We start from the raw sequence: 17,265 nt of genomic DNA on the forward strand, positions 1-17,265 counted from the left end.
CCCCATGGAACACGTGCTGGGAGCAGTTTCCCTGGACCCAGGCTGGGATCACAGCCCCCTCTGCTGGGAGCAGCCCAGGGCCAGATCCTCCCACTGCAGCCCTGGGGGGGGGGGGGCTGCTCTCTGGGTAAGGGGAGGGGGTATCTCTTACCTGCCCCCACAAGTGCTACCCATCCTGGGGCAGGGACTGGGCTGGGGGCACTGCCCAGAGGGAGGTTCCTGAGGAGAAACTTTCTACATCCCACTGGCCCTGCGGGAGATTCCCCCTCCTGGCAGCTGACACTGGGGGAGCTCTGAGAATCCAGGGCAAAGGCCTCTAGCCCCTCGCCCCCTAGGCCCTGGGGTTAGGTGGCCCTGGAACCAGACCCCCTGGAGTAGCATTGTGGCCACAGGGGGGCTGGCCACAGAACCCAGGGTCTGGGACTCTGGTCAGCATATGAGACTCGCCCGTCAGTCCAAGCTGCTTTCTGCTCTGGCTGCTGTTCCTGCCTGTCCCGTGCCAGCGCCGCACGCAGGCCAGTGGGGCAGGACGGGGGGTGTCAGTGGGGCCCTGCTCTCAGTCCGTCCCTCACAGGCCCTGTGGGCTGCTGGAGGGCTGAGCCCATCGCCCCTGGCGCGGGGATGGAACATGGGGCACGTTTCCCCCTGTGAGCGTGTGCGGGGGCAGGAGGGAGCCACACGGGCCCGGCTGAAGGTTTTGTCCTGGGGCTGGAGGCTTGAGCCCGAGCTGTCGGCCTCAGCGGGACTTGCTCCTCCCCCCTCTCCTGCCTTGCTGCCTCCTTTGGCCAGCAGCGCTCAGGGGCAGCCGGGAGAGCCGGCACCAAGGGCAGAGGAGGCCGAGGCACAAGCCCCTCAGAGGGGACAGGCCTGAGGCCTCTGGCTTGCCCAGGCTCACGCCAAGGGGCTTTCTGTGGTGCCGGGCGGGGGAGGGAGGCCAGGCCCAGGCCGGTGGGAGAAGGGGTAGCGCCTGCCAGGGCAGCAAGGGGAGCTGCAGGGAGCGAGACGCGGCGTTTCTGCCTGGATCACTCAAGGGTCCTTCTGCGGGTGAAGCGCCTGTGACACCCCTGTGCTGCTGGGTTCCTCTGCCCCTCCCCTGGGAGGCCGGCCCCTTTGGGGGGCTCTTGCCCCGGCACTCGTCCAAGAGCCACCTGGGCAAAGCAGCCTGCCCCAGGCACCTTCCATAGCTCAGCTGGCAGAGCAGAGGCCTGTAGCGGGTGCTCGGCAAGTGCCCTTAGGTGGCTGATTCAACTCCAGCTGAAAGGAGAGATTCTTCTCCCTCCCCCTGGCTGCAGGCCCGGCCTTAGGACCAGGCGGCTGCCTTGGGTCTGTCCCTTTGGGGCCTGGTGCTACAATTGACAAAAAGGTTTTGGGTACCAGCTGCCAATCCAATGTCTTGGGCTGCGCAGGCCTTGAGTCATGGCAAGAGCCGGAGGGGAATGGGGAACGGCTGCACTTTGGAATGGGAAGGGGTGTCTCGGACCATAAAGTAGAACAGTTTTAGGGCTGCTTTCAAGGAGGGTACCATGGCTTAGTTGGCTAAAGTGCCTAGTAAGCAGGAGATCCTGGGTTCAGCTCCCAGTGGTGCCTTGTTGCCAGGTTAATGGGTCTATTCTTCAACATGTATCTGGAGTTGTTTTTACCTTCAGTTGAGCTTGGTGGTGCCCTCACAGTGGAAGTAGGATAGTAGCAAAGAGCAGGAGTTGCCCTAGGGGTTTGATTTAGTGAGGCTTAGCTAGACTTGCTAAATCAAGCTGCGGAAGATGGATTGCAGCAGCCATCTCCACCAGAATGAAGACATGGCCTAATGGTGCAATTATTTAGATGCCGACACTAACAGCCCCACTGCTGGTAACTCACTGGCTACGTCTAGACTGTCAAGTTTTTCTGCAAAAGAGGCCACTTTTGCAGAAAAACTTGCCAGCTGTCTACATTGGCCAATTGAATTTGCACAAGAACACTGACAATCTCATGTAAGATTGTCAGCGTTCTTGCGCAAATAATATGCTGCTCCCGTTCGGGAAAAAGCCCTCTTGCGCAAATGTATTTGCACAAGAGGGCCAGTGTAGACAGTTCAGGACTGTTTTGTGCACAAAAGCCCCGATGGCGAAAATGGCGATCGGGGCTTTCTTGCGCAAAACCACGTCTGGACTGGCATGGACGCTTTTCTGCAAAAAGTGCTTTTGCGCAAAAGCGTCCGTGCCAATCTAGATGCTCTTTTCCGCAAATGCTTTTAATGGAGAAACTTTTCTGTTAAAATCATTTGTGGAAAATCATGCCAGTCTAGAAGTAGCCACAGAGGCTACATTTACACTAGAAGTTTTCTCCATAAAAATATGTTAATGAGGTACTCAATTGCATGTGTCACAATCTCATTTGCATATTTTCTGCCATTGGGATTTTTGTACAAAAACAAGCCGTGTGAAGCTACTCAATGGTGTGAAAAAACAGAACTGAACTATTAGTTTTTGTAGTAAGGCCTGTAGATGTCCGTGTCTATTTGAAAATGTTGTTGTATGTTATGGTGTGCTACCTTTTTTAATAGCAGTAGTCGTGTTAGTCTAGTCTAGCTAAAACAAAAAAATAGAGCTATGTAGTGCTAACAAGAGGGGTTACATCTAGACTGGCATGATTTTCCAGAAATGCTTTTAATGGAAAAGTTTTCCGTTAAAAGCATTTTTGGAACAGAGCATCTAGATTGGCACGGACACTTTTCCCCAAAAGCACTTTTTGTGGAAAAGCGTCAGTGCCAATCTAGATGCGCTTTTCCTCAAAAAAGCACCGATCGCCATTTTCGCAATCGGGGCTTTTTTGCGGAAAACAAATCTGGGCTGTCTACACTGGCCCTTTTGCTCAAAAGTTTTGCGCAAAAGGACTTTTGCCCGAACCTGAGCTGCATAGTAGTTCCGCAAGAACACTGACAATCTTACGCGAGATCGTCAGTGCTTTTGCCTAAATTTAAGCTGCCAGTGTAGACAGCTGGCAAGTTTTTCTGGAAAAGTGGCTGATTTTCCGGAAAAACTGGCCAGTCTAGACACAGCCTTCCATTAAAAGCATTTGTGGAAAATCATGCCAGTCTAGACGTAGTCAAGGGATACAATCTAAAAAAGTGAACACCTATAAAAAGACAAATCAAATTTCAGAACAGAGGAGAGATGGGAGGGGGGAGGTAAATGTCTGTGAGCTAATGATATTAGAGGTGATAATTGGGGAAGCTATCTTTGTAATGGGTAAGATAATGTATATAACTGGACAAACGTCTCAGATGCTTCGCCAAAGAATCAATACACACAAAAGGGATATCAGACAGTATCACAAAGAAAAACAGTGTTTTGCCATTTCAACCAGAAATGGCATTGTCTCAACGACTTGATTACTTGCAAACTGCTTGGCTACGTCTACTCTGGCATGATTTTCCGAAAATGCTTTTAATGGAAAAGTTTTCTGTTAAAAGCGTTTTCGGAAAAGCACATCTAGATTGGCAGGATGCTTTTCCGCAAAAGCACTTTTTGCAGAAAAGCGTCCGTGCCAATCTAGACGTGGTTTTCCGCAAAAAAGCCCCGATCGCCATTTTCGCGATTGGGGCTTTTTTGCGGAAAACAGTACTGTGCTGTTTACACTGGCCTTCTTGCGCAAATGATTTGTGCAAGAGGGCTTTTGCCTGAACGGGAGCAGCACAGTATTTCCACAGGAACACTGACAATCTTACATGAGATCGTCAGTGTTCTTGCGGAAATTCAAGCGGACAGTGTAGACAGCTGGCAAGTTTTTCCGCAAAATCACTTGATTTTGCGGAAAAACTTGCCAGTCTAGACACAGCCCTTCAAAGCCATTTTACCACCAGACTTGAAAGAGAAACCTCTGAATTGTCATTCATGCTTAAATTTGACACTTTACACCCAGGCTGCGTCTAGATTGGCATGATTTCCTGGAAATGCTTTTAAGGGAAAAGTTTTCCTTTAAAAGCATTTTCGGAACAGAGAGTCTAGATTGGCACAGATGTTTTTTCCGCAAAAGCACTTTTTGTGGAAAAGCATCTGTGGCCAATCTAGACGTGCTTTTGCGCAAAACAAAACAAATCTCCGCTGTCTAAACTGACACTTTTGCGCCCTGTAGACGCGCTTCTCCACAAAAAAGCCCCAATCGTCATTTTTGTGATCAGGGCTTTTTTGCGGAAAAGACTACTGGGCTGTCTACATTGGCCCTTTTCCAGAACAGTTTTTCCGGAAAAGGACTTTTGCCTGAACGGGAGCAGCATAGTTTTTCCGGAAAAAGCACTGATTTCTTACAATAGGAAGTCAGTGCTTTTGCGGAATTTCAAGTGGCCAGTATAGACAGCTGGCAAGTTTTTCCAGAACAGTGGCTGATTTTCCCGAAAAACTAGCCAGTCTAGACACAGCTCTGCAGGGGAGGGACCAGCACCAGAGGAGAGAGGCAGGGCAGGTGTGTAGAGGGAGGTGTTAGGAGAGGGGATGAGGAGGGGTAGCTCACATGATCAGTGTGGGGCTACTGGAGGAGTGGGCACGGGGGTGGGACGACCCCTTTTTTCTATTTTTTCTCCCTAGGAGGGGCCCCATGATATCGTGCTGCCCTGGGCCCCACAAAACTCTCATCCGCCCCTGCTGCCATGGAGGGAAGCCTCATCAGCCCCATTTTGCCAAAGGGGGAAGGGAGGCCCAGAAGAGCCGGGGTGACGTGCCCGGGGTTAGCCAGGAGGGCTGGAGGAGTGGGGCGTGTGTGTGTGCAGGAGGGGGAGGGGAGGGGGAGCAGAAAGGACAGATGTTTCTCCTACTGGGAGGGGGAAAGATTCCTGTGCCTCCCCGGAGGGCTCCTGCCTTCTCCCCCCACCCCACACCCACTTCCTTCTTGCCCCCCTAGTGTGCTCTGGGGCTACATCTACGCTGGCATGATTTTCCAGAAATGCTTAAAACGGAACAGTTTTCCGTTATAAGTATTTCTGGAAAAAGCACGTCTACATTGGCAGGATGCTTTTCCGGAAAAGCACTTTTTGCAGAAAAGCATCCGTGCCATGTAGACGCGCTTTTCCGCAAAAAAGCCCTGATCGTCATTTTCGCGATCGGGGCTTTTTTGCGGAAAACACTACGTGCTGTCTGCACTGGCCCTTTTCCAGAACAGTTTTCCGGAAAAAGGACTTTTGCCCGAACGGGAGCAGCATAGTATTTCCGGTAAAGCGGCTGATTTCTTACAGTAGATCTTCAGTGCTTTTCCGGAAATTCAAGGGGCCAGTGTAGATAGCTGGCAAGTTATTCTGGAAAAGCGGCTGATTTTCCGGAATAAGTGGCCAGTGTGTAGACAGCCCAGATGAGCCCAGCTCCGGAGGGAGACATGCCCGGCTGGACCGGGGGTGTCTGGGCAAAAGCAGAAGCCGCACGGACCCGGTGCCTCCCAAGTGCTGGCTCCTGCCCGAGCCAGTCCCTGCTGGGTGTGCGGGCCGCAGCCGGGGAGAGCGCCAGCGGGGTCGGGAGTAGGGGTGCAGCAGCTCCGCTGGGCTCCTTGCCGCCGAAGCGGGGCTCAGGCCGGAGAGGGGAGAGAGCGCCGGGCCCGGGCAGACAGGCAGGTGGGGGTGTGTCCTGGGCAGAGAGGTGGAGCGGTGTGAGCATGTATGCAGATGTGGGCGTGAGTGGAGGCTTGTGGGAGCGGGAGCGGGCTGGTGAGTGGGGCCCGCTTTGGGCAAGTGGGGCTTGGTGTGGGTGTCAGGGGCGGCTTGGGGGCGGGTGCAGGCGGTAGGGGAGCGTTTGTGGCACGGCGTTGCGGGTGCGCGAGGAGGCGTCCACCGTGATGTGAAAGGGTTTGGGCGGTGGGGGGCAGGCGGTGGTTGTGCGGTTGGAACTCATACTTACCTGGCAGGGGAGATACCATGATCATGAAGGTGGTTTTCCCAGGGTGAGGCTTATCCATTGCACTGTGGGTGGGCTGACCCCTGTGATTTCCCCAAATGCGGGAAACTCGACTGCATAATTTGTGGTAGTGGGGGGCTGCGTTCGCGCTTTCCCCTGGCGCTCGCTGTGAACAATAGACTGACAAATGACCAAGGCAAATGGAGAGGGGACATTGCTGCTTCTGTTCTTGCTCTTTTTTCTCTCTGTGTTGAGCATTGCTAGTTTTCTGCGTTTTTCTCTGCTTGGTCCCTGTTCTATGCTCTGGCTTGGCCCGGCCTGGCCTGTGGGGGGGGGGTGCTCTTTTTTCTGCTTTTTCTGCCATGTCCCGGGAATCACATTGCTTTTCTAGGCCATTGATGCTCCTTTTCAGCCACCCTGCTTGCCTTACAGGAAGTTTCCCCTAACAACTGGCCGGCCTGCCGGCCCTTGCTGCAGCCCCAGCCCCAGCCCCTTGTTTCTCATCCTGCACCCCCCACCCCCAAGCTTCAGAAGAACCAGAAGTTCTCCCTTCACTGCCTAGCAGCCTTTTATGGCCCTGAAAACTCTTAGCAGCTCCCCTCTAGCAGACTCCCTTCCAACCTTCTACACTCCGCACAGTCAGTTTCTCTTGCATTTTTCTGCATTCCCTGTCTCCGATTTGTATGAGTCTGCCTCCCTTCCCGCCCACAGGGCCCAATGCTCCAGCTAGGCCTAATCCTCACTGTGTAGAGCGGAAGAATTACTTTTCCTGTCTTGTGCACGACGCTGCTGCTTCCGCTAGTGCGCCCCAGAATGATGTTCGCTGCTCTGGCAACCCGTTTACCGCTCTCGACTCCTGTTTACCTCATGGTCCGCTGTGACAGCCAGCCTCTCTCTGGCCCTCTCCCCTGCTGCGCCGATTCTTGTCCACAGTATTCCTTCCTAGACAGCCGTTTCCCATTCTCTCTCTCTCTCTCTCTCTCTCTCTGCCACCCTGCACGTGGGCACAAGCAACGGATCAATCGTTCGTAAGCGGAGTACTTTGCATTTGGCCTTATTGAACTTCATCATAGTCTCTCCAAACCATTTCTCCGCTTTGTCCAGATCATTTCGAATAGCGAGGATCCCGTCCTCCACAGCACCTGCAACCCCTCCCAGCTCGGGGTCCTCCGCAGTCTTGATAAGCGTACTCTCTACGCCGCCCATCTGAATGGCCGAGGAAGGGAACCGGGCCCACAAGGACCCCCGCTCGTTACGCCCTTCCAGCAAGGCTGGGCACTATGGCGATAACTATTCCCCGGGAACGGTATCCCTGACCCTTTAGCAGCCCCCTGACGGTAGCTCCGTCTAGCTTGCGTTTGGCTAGCGAGCGCGTTCGTGCGCAAGTCACGTGAGACGGTACCCACAGCTTTCCTGAAGACAGCAGATATACCCTTTTGATAGGTTGCCCCTTCCCCCTCTTCGGGAATCTCTCCCGCCTGCCGCGAGTTTTCTGAACTAATCCTCCATGTCTCAGATGTCACCCCAGTCAGCTCCTTGAGTACGGGGGGGGATGCATTTCATCACACTGCCTCGGTATCTCGGCCTTCGCAACATCCTCCGGCCTAGGCCCCAACTCAGCGGCTGCTGGGAAACAGATTACTGGGGCTGTGTCTAGACTGGCCAGTTTTTCCGGAAAATCAGCCACTTTTCCGGAAAAACTTGCCAGCTGTCTACACTGGCCGCTTGAATTTCCACAAAAGCACTGACGATCTCATGTAAGATTGTCAGTGTTTTTGCGGAAATACTATGCTGCTCCCTTTCGGGCAAAAGTCTTTCCGAAAAACTTTTGCACAAAAGGGCCAGTGTAGTCAGCAGAGATTTGTTTTCCGCAAAAAAGCCCCGATCACGAAAATGGCGATCGGGGCTTTTTTGCGGAAAAGCGCGTCTAGATTGGCCACAGACGCTTTTCCGCAAAAAGTGCTTTTGCAGAAAAGCATCCTGCCAATCTAGACATGCTTTTCCGAAAATGCTTTTAACAGAAAACTTTTCCGTTAAAAGCATTTCCGGAAAATCATGCCAGTCTAGACGTAGCCTGGGGATGTGTCTACACTGGCCACTTATTCCGGAAAAACAGCCGCTTTTCTGGAATAACTTGCTAGCTGTCTACACTGGCCCCTTGAATTTCCAGAAAAGCAACTGACGATCTACTGTAAAATCATCAGTGCTTTTCCGGAAAAACTATGCTGCTCCCATTCAGGCAAAAGTCCTTTTCCGGAAAATTGTTACGGTCTTTTCCCAGTAGTCTTTTCCGCATGTAAGCAGGGGCTGAACTGCTGCTTGCTGTCAGCCAGCTAAAATGAGGGGTGGGTGTGCCCACTACAGGGGCTCGTCTACACTGGCCCCTTTTCCGGAAGGGGCATGTAAATTTCACCAGTCGTCGTAGGGAAATCCGCGGGGGATTTAAATATCCCCCGCGGCATTTAAATAAAAATGTCCGCCGCTTTTTTCCGGCTTTTAAAAAATTCCAGGAGCTGGGAATGGGTGACGGGAGGGATCACTTAACAAGTGTCTGTCCTGAGGATTCCCTCGGGACAATGAAATTGGCTGCTGTTGTGAGACAGGATCCTGGGCTAGTTGGACAACTGGCATGGCCCAGTCTGGCTGCTTTGATGTTCTGTTTGGTTTCTGTTCTTGTCCCCTCTGGGCAAGGGAGAATGGACCCTCATCCTGCGAAAGGCTAGTGTAAGTGAGCAAAGAGGCATGTGTCAGGTGTCTCTGGTGGTCTAGTGGCTAGGATACAAAACTCTTGTTGGTCTGGTCTGATTCCCACTCAGGGAAACTCAGGGAAACCAGCCTGATGTTTCACATGGCCACTGTCTAGTCATTTTTCTCACCTCAGTGTCTCATTGTCACATGTTACAGCAGCTGTGACCCAAGAGGTTACTTCAGGCTCCTTCCCACCTCTCCCTCACTGCTAAGGCAACACTTGCCGTTTTCACATTGGGAAGAGCTGGGTGACCCAAACTGCCCCTTCTCTCTCCTGCATGGGCAGTGCTACAGGAAGAGGAGCTGACACTCTGCTCCCTTTCCACTGTTTTACCTCTCAGGACTTTTTTCTTTTTCCTTGTTCTTAGCAGGTAGGTACAGAAAGGCAAAGCACCAAACCAAACAGCCTTGGCGCCAGCATGGGGCTTGAACCCATAACCTTAGCATTACTAGTAACAAGCATTAAACACACAAGCGAGCAGCCCCACAAGAGTACTGTTGGAAAAAACACTACAGACAGCTACAGGGACCTCTCTGCAGCCGCCAAGGGCTTTTCTCTGATGGGGCCACTAGCAACTCACTGTGATGTGGGCTGGTTAGTCCAGCTGGTCTGAGGCTTGGTCTGAAAAGGTAAATGTTTCTATTGAAGGAAGATTTCCTAAGGGGGCACTTGAATTTGAACCAAGAACGACTTGATCTGCAGTTGAACACTCTGCCACTGAGCTACACCCCCACACAAAACAGATACCTGCAGCCCGTATTGTGCACTAGGCAGGGAACACGAGGCTTTTGTGTAACACACATCTCAGGTGGGATGGACCCTCATTGACCCCAGACTGAGATGGACCCTAACAAGGAATTTGTCCTGAACGCAGCAGAGCTGGAGCAAGACACAGGTTCTGTCTACACAGAAAAGTTATTTTGGAATATGGCCATTTAGAATAACAATGCCAAAGTCTGTGCAGCAATTCCGTTAATGTGAAATAATCTGAAGTAATAGATGGTTTATTCCAACTTCTGTAAACCTCATTCTACAAAGAATAACACCTGTTCCCAATTAGCTATTTCAGAATAATGCGTGTGGAGATGCTCCACTTCCGCTATTTCAAAATGGCCCCTCCCTAGGCCCCTTCTAAGTTATTTCTACGAGGGCTCTAAATTGAGATAATTCGTCTACATTAGCGGAGCCTGACTCGGACTCATTCTGAAATTTCCCTGCAGTGCTATTTTGAAATCACTGTTCAAGAATAGCTTATTCCAAAATAAATGTGCCGTGGAGATGTAGCCAGAGAGTCCTGAGAGATGAAACTGTTGGGCTATGTCTAACAGCTTCTTGTGCGAGTAATATGCAAATGAGGCTAAGCATGGAATCTAGCTGACCCTCATTTGCATAACTAATGAGCCACCATTTTTTTCAGAAGAGGCTCTTGCGCAAGAAGGAGCGTCTACACTGCCCCTTCTTGCGCAAGAAAAACCCTCTTACGCAATGCCGTTCTTCCTGAAAAGTAATAGATATAACTCATTCTTGCCCAAAAGCCTCTTCTGAAAAAACGGTGTCTCATTAGGTATGCAAATGAGGTTTGGAGATGTTCCACACTTAGCCTCATTTGCATATTACTCGCACAAGAAGCCGCGAGTGTAGACATAGCCTTGGTGGGAAGCCAGGAGAGCAGAGGCCAGCCTGAGACCTGAATATCCCAGGTCCCCAGGAGATGCTGTTTATGTAGGTCCCATGGTGTAAGAGGCAGCAATCAGGACTTTGAATCCTGCAATCTGAGTTCAAGTCTCAGTGGGACCTGCTGGGCTGGTGGCTGTGAGCTCCTCATGCTCTGTGGGTTTTACATTCCTTGTCCTGAGGTTCCCCAGAGGCAGTTTTACTCCTGTGCTGGGTGTCTGAGGCCCAGTGGAGCTTGGTCCCCAGACTGATCAGAGTTGTGGTCAGATGCCTGATGCTCTCCCAGCTGTTGGTCAGGTCACCTGCTCAGCCTGTGCTGGAGGCAGCCAGACAGTGTGGGGGGGACAGAGGAGGGATTGGGGGAAGGGTCCTGAGTCCTGGCTCCCAGCCACGCACCTTAGCAGAAAGACCAAGGGCCCCTGCACAAAGTGCATTGTGGGAATAAGAGTTGGGGCAGCAGGAAAGGGGCCGGCCCCTCAGTACCAGGGCACGGGCAGGAGAAGATGGGAGTGAATCCTGCTACCTCTGGGGTCCAGCAGCTTTTCACCCCAGCTTTGTGGGAGGCCAAGTAGGAAGGGGCCTCTGGAAGCTCATAGCCCCCTGGCCTGCTGTGTCTGTGGAAAGGGGGGAAGAGGACACATACCTCTCACTGGGGAACAGAGCGCATGGATCCCACTCGTTCCTGCAGAAAATGAAACAGGCTGAGCATTTTGCAGAGAACAGGCCAGAGCCCTTCTCCTGTCCCTGGAGAGATGGAAATGGGGCCATTCCTTGTGGGGGAAGAAGTGGGTGTGTTGGGAGTGGGGTTCGATTTCAAACCTCTCCACAGACCAGAACCCCACATTAGGGGCAAGAAAGAGCCTTGAGTCAGGAGGTGGATATTAGGAAACTTTTCACAGGAAGCCTGGCTAGCTCAGTTGGTAGAGCATGAGACTCTTAATCTCAGGGTCATGGGTTCAAGCCCCATGCTGGGCGGTGCCCTTCCTTAACTCACATTCTCAGCCTGTGAGCGATTGGGTCTCAATTTTCACCAGGGTTTTAGAAAGAAAAAGTCTAGTCCTGGGGTCCAGCTTTAGTAGAACCAGAGAGAGAACCAACTGCAATTTCCATCTTCTGAGGAGAAGGGAAGAGGATTTTCTTCTCCTCAGTTCTAGCCACATCAGCCCAGGGGGGAGAAAAAATAACCCTCCGCCTGCTGATTGTCCCCCGTCAGCTTCTGTAGCTTCACCTCCTTCCACAGCAGCTCCAGCTTTGAGCTACAAATCTCAAGGGGCTGGTGAGGAAATGAGGCGCTTCCCTGAGAACAAGAGGTGGAGTGTTCACAAGGAGCATCCCCCTCCCCTGCAGAGCAGGGTGTTAGAAAGAGCCAGGAACAGAACAGTCAGACAAATTCCATCTCTTCAAATGTGTTTCTCTGGTGTAGTGGTTAGCACGTTTGCCTAACACACAAAAGGTCCCTGGTTCAAAGCCAGGCAGAAACACAGGGTCTTCTCTTATTGGGGTGCCCAGGTAACTGCAGCTGCTGCTGACCAGCCTGTTGATGAGCCCAACGCTCATGTGACAGCGGGCGGGAGGGGTGTAAGGTCAGCTGATAATGCCCCTGGGTGACAACCTAGGGAAGCCAGATAAATTAGGCTGGGCAGCTGCTTGTGCCTTGGCCTCCCCTGCCCTGGGTGGTTGGTGCATTGGGCCAGCTCTGCCTGCTGCCTCCCTTGTGTGACTTGCCCAGTGTAACAGGCCAAATGTCCGAAAAGCCTCTTCCCCCCCGCCCCCCCCAAAAAAAGCAGAAGAAAAAGCTGCACAAATTGGGTTTTGAAATGTGCGTAGCTTTTCCCAGAAGAGCAGTGTAGGGCAGACACAGCCTGAGTGTTGCTCAGCACTGGTAGGAGACAGGGAGGGATAAAACGATCTAATGGCACCTGAAGCTTTTCAGAACAACTCCCAGCCCCAGCCACAAGAACCAGCCCTTCCCTCCATCGTCACTGGGGTCTGCTGGGAAGTGTCTGGACTCAAGCCCACCCCAGTTTCACCCTAAGGATCCCTGGTCTGTAAAAGCTGCGCCCTGGAAATGAGAAAGCAGCTAAAGTGACACTCATGGGACTTGAACCCACAAACTTTGAATGTCTAGCTGGGCTCACATGAATCACTGCAGCTTAAAAGAGTGATCGAAAAGTAGCCATGTTAGTCTAGGGTAGCTGAAAGAAAATACAGAAAAAAACCAGTTTCTTGCCATTTTAACTCAGAAAGGACATTATCTCAATGACTTAATTACCTGCATCCTGCTTCAAAAGCCTTTTAAAACTGCACTTTAAAGGGAATCCTCTGAACTGTTATTCATGCTAAAATTCGACACTTTACGGCGGGGTCCTAACAAAGACTCTAGTTATCTTACCCATTACAAAGATAGCTTCCCCAATTATCACCTCTAATATCATTAGCTCTCAGACATTTACTTCCCCCCCGCCTCTCCGTTCTGTTCTGAAATTTGATTTGTCCTTTTCATATGTGTTCGGTTTTTTAATTGTATCCTTTGGTATATATGGTTGTGACAATTTTCTTCCACTATTTGATCTGAGGAAGTGGGTCTGGCCCACGAAAGCTCATCATCTAATAAACCATCTTGTTAGTCTTTAAAGTGCTACATTGTCGTGTATTTTGTTGCAGCTTAAAAGTCCAACATGCTTTCCATTGCACCACAGAGCCTGATATCTCTACTCTCTGCTTTGCAGCATGGCAATTGCTGGTGGCAAAGAAAGGGGAGCCGGGTCTGTCTCTTTTGGGAGAGCAGGTAGGAAGAGGGAGGGGGCCACTGAGCCCTTGACAGTGAAAATAAGGGATAAGAGCTGAGCTGCAGTTGGAGAACATGGGCATCGATCCCACTGCCTCTCGCATGCTAAGCAAGCGCTCTACCACTTGAGCTAATTCCCCTGCTGCATTTACAGAGGCCTTCTTGGAGGCTCTTCCCTTCTCCACAGCGACGTCTGTCATCTAGGTCAGTTAGTCGTGGGAAAGGAGAAGGCTCTGAAAAGGCCTCAAGGGCAACTCTCAAGGAGACTCCCTGCAGCAAAGCCATGGGGGGAGGGGGGGCTCTGAGATGGCCCCTGCCCTGCAGCCTGTCCCACCTGGCCATTGTCATGGACTCTCTGTGAGGTCACCGCCTCCCAACCTTCTTTAGCCAATAAGCTGAGGGGCTGCAAAAGGCCCTTGTGATGTCACTGCCACACCCACCCCTGCCCTCCAGGGCTAATGTCCTGCCCCAGGCAGCCCCTTTGCATGGCTGAGCTGCTCCCAGGGGTGAAAGTGACACATTTCTTACAGGGACTGTTCTATTGGGCACCACCCCTTGGGCTGGGCAGGAGGGAGGCTGAAGGCAGGAAGTTGGGGGAGGGGTTGTGATAGGACAGTACCTGTAAGAAATTAAAATGTGGAGTGTGGGAGGCTCAAGGCAGGGATTTGGGGAGTGTGTGAGCGTGGGGGGGGCTCAGGGCAGGGGTGAGGATGTGGGAGGGTAGAGAAGTCAGGGCACAGGATCTGGGATCTGGGAGAGGCTTGGGGCTGGGACTGTGTGTGTGTGTCGAGGGGATCCCTCTGCTCTGTGCTCCCTGAGGCCCTTTAACACACATGGACTGACCTGGGCGCAGGCCAATGAGGGGGGTTTCAGTGAAGCTACATGTAAATGGATCCCTCTAGCAATCCCTGCCAGCCACACGCACAGGGGGAGGGACTTTAGCCAAGGAAGCAGAAGCAGCCACTCTGAGGGAGGTTTAGAAGCAAAGGGGGGCTGCTGCCAGGATGGATGAGGGGATGTGACAGGGCACGAGCATGGCCAGGGGAGCAGAGAGGGCCCTGCTGCACCCAGAGACATGGCAAAGCCTGGGATTGAACCAGGGACCTTTAAATGTTTCATCTAAGGCTCCGCACACTGAGCTGCCAACAAACCCGTCTGGCTCATTATTAACTGTCCAGGATGTTTGGCAGCCGTGTCACAGCCTGAGTGTTGCTCAGCACTAGTAGGAGACAGGGAGGGACAAAATGGTCCTTTCAGAACAACCCCCACCCCAGCCCAAGGACCAGCCCTTCCCTCCACCCTTACTGGGGTCTGCTGGGAATTGCCTGGATGCCAGCCCACCCCAGTGTCAGCCTAAGGACTGACTGGTCTGTAAAAGCTGCATCCTGGAAATGAGGAAGCAGCTAAAGTGACTCTGGTGGGACTTGAACCCACAACCTTTGAATGTTTTGCTGGACTCACATTAACCACTACAGCTTAGAAGTCCAACATGCTTTCCATTGCACCCCAGAGCCTGATGGGCTGGTGAGTTTGATATCTCCACTCTCTGCTTTGCAGCATGGCAATTGCTGGGGGGGGTCTGTTTTTTTTGGGAGAGGAGGTAGGAAGAGGGATGGGGCCACTGAAATTAAAGGATAGAGCTGTAATTGGAGAATATGGGCATCGATCCCACTGTCTCTCACAGGCTAAGCGAGCGCTCTACGACTTGAGCTAATTCCCCTGCCTGCAAAAGGCTTTGCTGCCTCACCCACCTTGTTCCAGAGCCCACAACATCCCTGCGAGTGCTACTTGTGAGACTCACACCTGTGGGCTGGCTAGCTCGGAGGTTTAGGACGTGGTGCTCATATCACACTGACACGTCTTAAGAGCAAGCCCCTTATTTCAAGCTATAACAGGCTCGCTATTCCGACATCCCTGCATGGGGATTTATTTCGAAGTGCTGTGTAGCCAGCCCCAAATTACAAAATAAGCTATTTCAAAATAGGCGCATTGATAATTTTGAAGTATGGGACGCACCCCTAGTGAGTTAGAGCTGAACTCTGCCCCCAGCTCCCTGCTCAACCCACCCACCTACTGACTCCCTCTTTCCATAGGGCTGTTTGCACTGGCCTCCTCTCTCTGTAGCCAGGCTTCAGCCAGGGCTGAGACTCAGGCAGGAGAATGTGACCCGGCTCCCTGCACCTGGGCCCTGCACTTCTCATCCCTTCAGAGACACTTGTTAGTGGAGGAATAAATCACAGTCACGTGAGTGTAGATTATGAAACTTTGTAGCTGTTGTTGCCTTGGAAACTCCCCCCAGACCTTCCCCTGGGGTCCCGGGCAGCCGCTCACACTGCACAGCTCACTTCGAGGTGAGGGTGATGTGTAGACATGCCCGTCCTGTTGAGGGCCAGCCTGCTGGGGGGAGGCTCTGGCCACTTCCTTTCCTCGTGTCTCTCAGGCTGTGTCTACACTGCAGGGCTACGTCTACACTGCAGGCTTTTTGTGCAAGAGCAACTGCTCTTGTGTAAAAACTTGCAGAGCGTCTACACTGAAGGCACATTTTTGTGCAAGTAAATGTATAGTGCAGCATCAGACAACAGGGCTTCTTGCACAGAAGTTATTGTTCTCCCCATGAGGAATAAGCCCTCTTGTGCAAGAACTCGCCCACAAGGAGGCAGTGTGGACGGGCAACAGGGGTTTCTTGCTCAAGAAAGCCCAATGGCTAAAATACCCATCAGAGTTTTCCCGCGCAGGAGACCGTCCACACTGCCATGGCTGCTTTTACAGAAAAGCACTTCTCTTGTGCAACAGCACATGGGAGGTGCAGCTGTGTAGTGTGGGCAAGACATTTTGCACAAAACAGTTCTTGTGTAAGAAGCCTGCAGGGTAGATGTAGCCAGGGGTGTTTGGGTTTGTTATGAGCACTGAGCTTTGTACAACAGCCCAGGGAACATTGTGAAAAGCCAAAACCTTCCCGCCCTGGGTGTCCTTGGCCAGCCAGCAAGTGGCAGAAAGGTTCCCTGAAGAGCTGACTTCAGGTGATTTGAAGCAAACCCTACCAGCTCAGATGAGGTGGCCGAGTGGTTAAGGCGATGGACTGCTAATCCATTGTGCTCTGCACGCATGGGTTCAAATCCCATCCTCATCGGGTGTTTGCAGCCCTTTCTCTTGCCTCTCTCAGAGGTTCAGTGCCAGCCCCTCTTGTAACCCTGCCTGCCCCAGCCCCTCCCATTGCAGCCTGGGGAAATCTCCACAGAGACACTCCCAGCTGGGACCCTCAATCCCTTCTGCCCTCAAGGGGAAACCTCACAAAGGAGATTCCAGGCAGCCAGGCCATGGGGGTCTCTGAGATGCCCCAGCCCTGCAGCCTGTCCCACCTGGCTGTTGCCAGGGTCCCTCTATGAGTTCACTGCCTCCCAGCCAATGAGCTGAGGTGCTGCAAAAGTTACTTGTGATGTCACTGCTGCCTGGCAGGCTCATGTCCTGCCCCTGGCCAGCCCCTTGGCATGTGTGAGCTGCTCCCCCTCTGCCCCCCTCACTCAGGGCTGGGTCTGGGGCTCGCACAGGGAACATCAGAGGCTGCTCAGGGGGCCACATTGCTAGTCCAGGGGCCCTCCTGTGGGGCTGTGAGTGTTGCTGTCCCTGCTGTACAGACAGGGCCATAGAGCCTCAGGAGGCTGCAGCGGTGGGAGACACTTCCCTGGTTTCGGGAGGGAGACGAGATGTCAAGTCCCATGACTTGGAGCCAGCTACCGATACCCATGGAAAGCTGATTTTCAGAGGGGTGTGATCAGCCCTTCCTGTGTATCTGGCTTCTTCAAAGGGGCTTAATCAGGAGCTAAAGTTGAAGAAGGGACATTTAGAAGGGTGAATTTCTTAGAAGGGTGAATTTCTGTCTCTGGCACTGTCCCACCTGACAAAGAATTTACATTCCTCTGCTTTCTGAGACAGTTGGCAAGGATGCTCCACAGTGGCTGTCTCTCTCTCTCTCCCTCTCTGCAGAAGCTGTTCAGACCCCTCACTAGCCAATGCTGGTGTTAGGTGCAGCTCTGGTGTTAGGTGCAGCTCTGAGTTCTAAAACCCCAGGGCTACGTCTACACTGGCACCTTTTTCCGGAACTGCTTAAAATGGAATACTATTCCGTTTTCAGTTTTTCTGGAAAAGGAGCGTCTACATTGGCAGGCTGCTTTTCCGGAAAAGCCTTTTTCTGGAAAAGC

At 52.4% G+C, this 17,265-nt stretch overlaps 4 non-coding genes across 4 annotated transcripts; 3 read left to right on the top strand and 1 right to left on the bottom strand.

Moving 5' to 3' along the window:
- The first annotated feature begins 5,850 nt into the window (after positions 1–5,850).
- On the top strand, positions 5,851–6,014 carry LOC149521616 (U1 spliceosomal RNA). The gene has a single exon (XR_016347872.1). It is a non-coding gene; the product is annotated as a U1 spliceosomal RNA (small nuclear RNA).
- Positions 6,015–11,180: 5,166 nt separating this feature from the next.
- TRNAK-CUU (transfer RNA lysine (anticodon CUU)) lies at positions 11,181–11,253 on the top strand. Its single transcript has one exon. It is a non-coding gene; the product is annotated as a tRNA-Lys (tRNA).
- A 3,222-nt stretch (positions 11,254–14,475) lies between these two features.
- Positions 14,476–14,580, bottom strand: TRNAR-UCU (transfer RNA arginine (anticodon UCU)). The gene is made up of 2 exons: positions 14,544–14,580; positions 14,476–14,511 (listed from the first exon to the last, which is right to left on the bottom strand). It is a non-coding gene; the product is annotated as a tRNA-Arg (tRNA).
- A 1,534-nt stretch (positions 14,581–16,114) lies between these two features.
- Positions 16,115–16,196, top strand: TRNAS-GCU (transfer RNA serine (anticodon GCU)). The gene has a single exon. It is a non-coding gene; the product is annotated as a tRNA-Ser (tRNA).
- Positions 16,197–17,265: the final 1,069 nt, after the last annotated feature.

This window comes from Pelodiscus sinensis, chromosome 25 (assembly GCF_052426305.1).
Source record: "Pelodiscus sinensis isolate ZL-2025 chromosome 25, ASM5242630v1, whole genome shotgun sequence".
In the NCBI taxonomy this organism is placed as follows: Eukaryota; Metazoa; Chordata; order Testudines; family Trionychidae; genus Pelodiscus; species Pelodiscus sinensis.